The sequence below is a fragment of the Limulus polyphemus genome, unplaced genomic scaffold, assembly GCF_000517525.1.
Source record: "Limulus polyphemus unplaced genomic scaffold, Limulus_polyphemus-2.1.2 Scaffold83, whole genome shotgun sequence".
Lineage (NCBI taxonomy): Eukaryota > Metazoa > Arthropoda > Merostomata > Xiphosura > Limulidae > Limulus > Limulus polyphemus.
In genome coordinates, this window is record NW_013665693.1 from 276,407 (window position 1) to 283,888 (window position 7,482).

The window sequence follows — 7,482 nt, forward strand, 5'->3', positions numbered from 1 at the left end:
GAATTAAGATGAAACTTTACATGCTTACATAATCAGCAATGCCATAGATAACTAACCTAATTGCATGCAATAATTGAACAATCATGAGAGAATTTCAGATAAACAAGTTAACACATTTTTAAATGAAACTCTTTTTCACTGTTTTATCAGTCTCTATAGCTTTTTAGGCAGTACGTGCCGTTGTGGTATTCTCGGGTGAACTTATTTCCCCTAAGAATAATGAAGTAGGTTCTATAGAATAAAAGGGGTCCAACATAAAGTATATTATGGAGCAACTCTGAGTTTTTTACTTTGACTCAGTTTGAAAAATGAAAAAGCTTGGACACAATTTGTAACAAAATGAAAAAAACTTTCTTCAACACTCAAAAACAGTAGAAAGTGTATTTGATAAAGGATGGCGCCTTTCTGGAGAGAGCTCCAAATGTTTGCGAATTTGTATAAGTTGCTGTAGGACCTGTCCCAGACTGAAAAATACATAGCATTACATACAAAAAACAATTATGCTAGTATTATCATGGTACATGCACTACCCACATGACTATCATTCATTCCCACTCAAAAATAAGGGAGATTGTATTCACCTGATCTGCCAGTAGAAATTACCACTGTATACTTTCACACAGTATTTATAACCTTAGGGAAACCTTTCCCGCGGAAAAATTAGGTGTTTTAGATAAATGAAACAGAGCACTAGGTAGCTGGAGCAAAGGAGTAACTTCCTTGACTAACATTCTATGTTAAACTGTATACACCTGAATAAACGAAAATATTAAAATAATTCTATATGAAGACAAGGAGATAGCAAACATACGGTATTTCTACATATCATACCATGTTATAGAGAAGTTAGTCTAGGAAAGAGTCATTGGGGGGTTAAAATTTCAATCAATCATGTTGTCTTCGCCAATTCTCAGAGTCATAAACTGCTCCGTTGTTCCCTATTTCTCACTGATTGCTCTGACTTTCTTAATTTAAACTTATTATTATCCAATTTGTTTTCTAATATCATCTGATAAAGTGAGTCTCTGCCTGCCTCTCGTTCTTTTTTCTTTGATTTTATCCATCAGAACCTCTGTCAATATCCCATCAGATATAATAATATCCAAAAAGTAGCACATTTCAGACGTATTCAGAAGTTATCGTATTGTTGTACATTCCAATAAACCTCATTAGTTTTCTATGTAGCTGATCATTCTCATTCGTCTATAATATCACATTCCAAATGCTTCTAAATGCTATTATGTTTCAGTAGACATGATCCATTTTTACACTTAGAGTGTGACTGACCATATGTAACGTTTGAGCAGTATGTTCATAAATTCTAAGTTGTCGTCTCTCCTGAGCAATTATTTGAGATTGAAGAATGCTGATTTTGTCAATCCTATTTTCTCCTTGTTCCAATTCTTTGCCTTTTACTTTGATGAGATTTTCGAGAATTTCCTTATATTGGGAAACTACCATTGTCTTAGTTTTGTTGACATTTATTCTAAGTCTTTCATTTTATCAACAAGTCTGTGAAATAATCACTGTATCGTTCCCCAGATTCATCCATAAATGCTGTATCACAAGAATGCTCATTATCACGAACTATATTTCCATTAATTCTGATTCTTACTGTATCATTAATTACCTCACAGCTCAACCACTTTACATCTGCATACAATTTATATAATGACACTGGCAGTATACGTCTTTGTCGTACACTACAAACAAACTCTTTAGTTCTCCATCATTTTTGACTGTTGCTATCTGACTCCAGTATAAATTCGTTGGAATTTTGAGATCTGCTTGGTCTACTCCAAACTGATGCAGGATCCCCATTAAATTCGGATTTTAGCAATACCTTTGAGGTGTAATTAATCAATCTGGTAGTCCTATAGTAGCCACATTTCATAGCCTCGGGAATCACACAAAAGCAGATCTTTTAAAGTGTATTGGAATTGTCTGTCATTTGAAAATTGAGTTACAAATTGCAGTCAAGTATTTAATCCATACAATTTCTATTTGCTTTAAAACTTCTGCTGAAATCTCGTTTATGTCACAAATTCTCCATTTTTAAACTTGTAAAACTTCCTATGTCTCCTCTTGCAGAATTTTGGGGCCACTGTTAATTAGTTTTACTGCATATAGGGCTAGCTTCGCTTCCATGCCATCAATAAAGCTTTTCATCTTCAATTTCAAAAAAGTATGTAGCCGACATTACTTTTGATGTGTCACAATAAGACAGATTAGGTTTCTTGTTCTTCTATACGTTTGAGACATATTATGTGTTACTTCACATTTCTCAATTTCTGTACATTTCTTGTTCAAATACAAATTTTTTGTTTGTTTGCTCAAACATCTGACTTTCTTATCTACTTTACTATATTTCTGCCACCTCTTTGTAGTTATTTCCATTTTTGTCTATCTTTTTTGGAATCTCATCAATTCATCCTGATTTTGTTTTAAATCACTTCTTCTTTTCCCCACAATTTTATCTCGTGTTTCATGTAACTCTTGTTTAAACAAGCCCAATATCTTTGTTTGTAACTTTTTCTCTGATTAATATTTCAAAACGGTTTTTAGTCTTTTTCACAAAGTCCTTGATCATTTTTTTTCTAAATTGTTGTAAGTTCCATTTTACCTTGCGTGAGGCTGCTTTAATCAGCTTCTTCAGTTTTAATCTTATTTGTTGTACCACTGGGTTGTGATAAGAGCTACAGTCTGCCTCTCGATAAGTTATATCTATTGTAATAGAATTTTTGAATTGTTATTTAACTAAAATGTAATCTAACTAATTTCTCATAATTATTTCGCCATTCTGTGGTTATCTCCAAATATATAGATATCTGAGATTATGCTCAAACCGAGTGTTGCTTATTACTAACACTTTTTTTTGCAAATATATTCTTGTGGACACTGTGGCACACGTGATCTAAGGAACAGACTGTACATCTTATCTAGAGGGACCAGCATTTCCCAAACACACATGTTCTGTTGAGCAATGTACCATCATGGCGTATGGCAAATGTTCACAACAGTTAGTTCTGCTGAGAATAATAAACTTTACAAGCAAACAACTGATAGCTTTCACTGCCTATTCGATTAAAACATCAAATTAGGGGTGATAAGGCGAAGTGTGTATTTTCCCCACTCAAACCACTTTACACAAGTCAGAAAATTACTGGATATTAGAATCAGCTCCCTGTGAACTTCTCTGAGTGTGCCAACACATCAGTGACATACTGCGCTGAAGTATAGATCAATAGATGTGTCTCGGTGAAGTAATCTGCAAGTACATACTGACTGCCTCGTTCAATTTCTGTAAAGAAGACCCAACAATTATCTGCTGGAGTTTATCATGTTTTAGTTGGCTTTTTCGAATGCGATAAGTAAAACTGCCGTTGAACATTAGCAGAAATTCGTGTAAGACCTTGTTGACCCAGTCTTTGCATTATGCAAAGTCTGAAGAATCTTTTGCCTACGAACGCTGGGGTTCAATAGCTGAACACAGGTTGAGAAATCTGTTTCAATGGTTGATAACAACTGTACTAGACACCTTCCTGTATTCATAGTTGGTTGTATAAGTGCCACAGCTTACGTATATTTGCACAGAGCTCTTTAATATGTGCTTGTCATGTTTCATGTATCTACATGGCAAAGAACACCAACACTAGATCTAGGTACATCAGTTGCTCTTCCCAGAGCCCCTGAAGCATTAATTGTATCCAACCATTAGTGGAATCTCGTACCATATACACCAATATCGCTATAGCAGAAATGGCTTTAACTTACACATGATGTTTAGGCTCAGGACATTCAATGGATGGACAATCTCACTATACAACAAGACAATCCATCCATGTTTCCACGTTGTTGGCATGGATGAGATAATACAATAAAGTCATACTTCTGCAGCATTGGGATCTAATGTGTAGGCATTCCTTCTTGATGGTTTAAAGTTCACAAGCCACTTCAGCAATGCATGTTCCACTCAAACTTTCTACCATACCGAAAGTATTTGATGAAAACTGTGTCTGAAAGCAATCTGGATGACTAGAATACACATTTCAATATTCTACTCCATCCTGTAACTGTGATAATACTTCCCTTGATTTCACTATCACTGGAATCATTATCAAACAAGAATTAAAGTTCTGTCATGGATATGCCAATGCTGGAGCTTTAACTAATTTAATAATTCCACAATTGCTAGCATCAGCAACCAACAAAAAACAAACAAAAAATATAGTATCGTCATAGATATGCCAATACTGGCGCTTCAACTAAAGCATGCTTTAGTAAAACTCCCCTCCCCCCGATTTCACCATTTTTGGCATCAATATCCAACAAGGATTCATAGTCGTCGTTGTTATACCAATACTGTAGCTTACATTGAAGCATGCTTTAGTGATAGGTATACTTGTTCATACTCCTTAGTTGATTTAAAACGCACATAAGCTTTAGTGAGAGCAGATCATAATGTGACAATCTTGGTTAATTCAGCCACAAGATTTTGGTAACATGATGCAAAATTAAGGAAACCTTGGACTTTTCGTTTGGTCACAGGTTGAGTGCAGTCCACACCATTGGGATATTTGGAGAAACAGTAAAGATTCAATCTTTACCTACAATATGACTGATAAATTTTACCTGTGTGTGCATGAGCCCACATGTCCCTTATTTCAATTTCAAGTCTGCATCTATCCACTAAAGTACCATGTTCAGGTTTTCAGCAGCAGACTCGAACATGCAGCGAAATGTCAAAACATCCTCAACATAGACTAGGCATCTTTTCCATTGTAACCCGTTTAGTGTAAGCTTCATTAGGCTCTCAAAAGTGTATATGTGTGTGTGGAGTACATTACACAGGCAATATGACATGATGCAAGACTCACACAAACCAGCAAAAATGTTATATAAGTTTTTATTTCTGTGTGTTAAGACGTAAGTACCATTAGTTTCATGAATTTCTGTTACAACGTTGTTTGCGAACTTAGGTCTACAATTTATGTTAAAGTGTACTTAGCCTATAGACACGTTATACAAGAAATAAACTAATTCGCTATCGTTACATGGACTGGATTTGGCATTATTTTTATCAGATAATTCGAAAGAATCCGTCCAAATAGAATACGGTACAAAAGTATAGCAAGTTCTCTGCTGACAGTCCACATAAGGTTAAAACCCTTCAGGTTATATGTGTTGTTTTAAGCTAAGAGACTTATTTTGTTTGGAGTGAAACACAAAGTTACACAATGGGCTATCTGTGCTGTGTCCACGACGAGCATCGAAACCCAATTTGTAGCGTTATGAGTAAGGCACTAGGCGGCAGCTAAGAGGCACTATTGTCTTAAAAATCTATACATTTTATTTAATTTGTTTTGATAAGCCTCAAATATAATTCATTTTAATAGTTAATTTCATATTATTGCAAATTCTTCGATTTTAACTTATTGTTTATTCAATCATCTACGTATTAAAAATAATAAGTTATAATAATTAATAAAATGATATATACAAGAACCAATTCAGATGCGTGGCTAGGTACTTAAAAGACTCGGGGCTCGGGGCCATAGGCACGGGGATTTTCGGTGTTTCAGTGGGATATCGATCATGGTTTTTTATTCCAATTTTTCATGGCATCAGCTGAGGATTCAGGGCACGAGCCTCATGTGCTAGTGCATAGTGGCATCTCGTGCAACCATGGACAAAATCGGATATTTTTCAAAAGAACACTAAAACATTTCAATAATAATGTTAGTTATTAAATTTAGGCTTCAACTTAATTAACTAAACTATTTAAATGCATTTGTTTTATTTCTAGCAAGAATACCCAAAGCTCGTCTTGAAGAAATACTGACTTGTATTTTTTGTTTTTGTATTGATCACGTTTTTAAAAATTAATGCTCCAGGTAACGTCATTTCAAGCTATTTTTCGATATTACTTTCTACCGAAACTATCTCATTTTAAAGCGACTGTTTCTTTCATTTTTTTGGACGTTTTTACCCATAACTTTTAAGTTATACTCTGTAGTGTGAAAGAATTTAAGAAATAAAAAATACATTGTCTGTTGTAAAAGTGATATTACAATTTATCTAAATATATTTTTCTTAAATTTTTCCTAGCCTCTTGTTTCTCTCTCTCTACTTATGTATTAATAGCTTGCGATAAAGCTTGCAATTTAGACTACTAGATGTCGCCGCAGAGATACAGTCTAAGCTACCTGAACGTAAAGAAGTGTTGTGTTTCACAACATTCGTAGTAAACTAGTAATTACGGAAACATCGGTGGATTTCCAAAAACTGAAGGAAAACGTGGTAATCTGGTAACATTATGTTGATGGTCCTCAGGAATATAATATATATCATCATTTTCCCTGATGTACTGGTTCGTAAGTATCTTGAAATCGACAACATCCACTGTTTATGTTGAACGCATATTATTATTTAAATAGAACATGAGCATAGGCCTAAGAATAAGATTAAACTTAAAAAGTTAAACTTAACGTCGTTAGCAACTTTGATTTTGAAGCAACTACTGTAATTTAACAACTTATAACTTTTATTTTTAAACTTTTAAGGACCTAAGTTGAAAATAAAATCATGATTAGCAATGGTTGGAGACGGCTTGAATGGGTAATAAAGAAAAACTAATATAAGTTTACCATAACAGCAAATGTACAACGTTTCGACAAGGTTTTGTCATCATCAGGTGCACTTGTCGAAACGTTGTACATTTGCTGTTATTTTAAACTTGTATTAATTTTTTTCTTCATTACCCATTCAAGCCGTTTCCAACCATTATTAGTCTCAAAGTGGGTTCCTCGTCATCGAATTCGAACATGATTGTTAACGTTTGTTGATACTAAATGATAGGTGTTACGAATATTTTACTTCAACAGTTTAAGTTTAGTTTGTGGAAAACTTTGGTGTAATGAATCGTTGAATGTCAGTTCTTCAAAAAAAAATATATATTGGATATTAGTTTTGAATATTATTATTATTGATAATAATATTAACTAGAACAACAGACTTAACTTTTACTTCTAAGAAATGTACTAAAGTTAAACCCATGTAACAGTATGGCAGTTGATGTGTGTATTAATCAATCTAATGTTATTAACAGTAACACAAAAATAAAGTTAATATAATAATAATAGCTACGTTATTATATTATGAATATGATATTTTTGACATAAGAAAAAGTAAAGTATACATTGGATATTAGTTTTGAATATTATTATTGATAATAATATTAACTAGAACTATAGACTTAACTTTTACTTCTAAGAAATGTACTAAAGTTAAACCCATGTAACAGTATGGCAGTTGATGTGTGTATTAATCAATTTAATGTTACTAACAGTAACACAAAAATAAAGTTAATATAATAATAATAATAATAGCCACGTTATTATATTATGAACAAGATCATATTTGACATAAGAAAAAGTAAAGTATACATTGGATATTAGTTTTGAATATTATTATTGATAATAA

General features: G+C 33.3%; 1 protein-coding gene across 2 annotated transcripts in view; it reads left to right on the plus strand.

The window, feature by feature from the left end:
* The first annotated feature begins 6,196 nt into the window (after positions 1-6,196).
* LOC106467770 (probable phospholipid-transporting ATPase VD) overlaps positions 6,197-7,482 on the plus strand; it is a 66,323-nt gene continuing 65,037 nt past the window's right edge. For both annotated transcript variants that reach the window (XM_022396689.1, XM_022396696.1), the window contains exon 1: positions 6,197-6,374. The gene's annotated coding sequence lies outside the window, so the exon portion shown is untranslated. The remainder of the gene's footprint in view (positions 6,375-7,482) is intronic.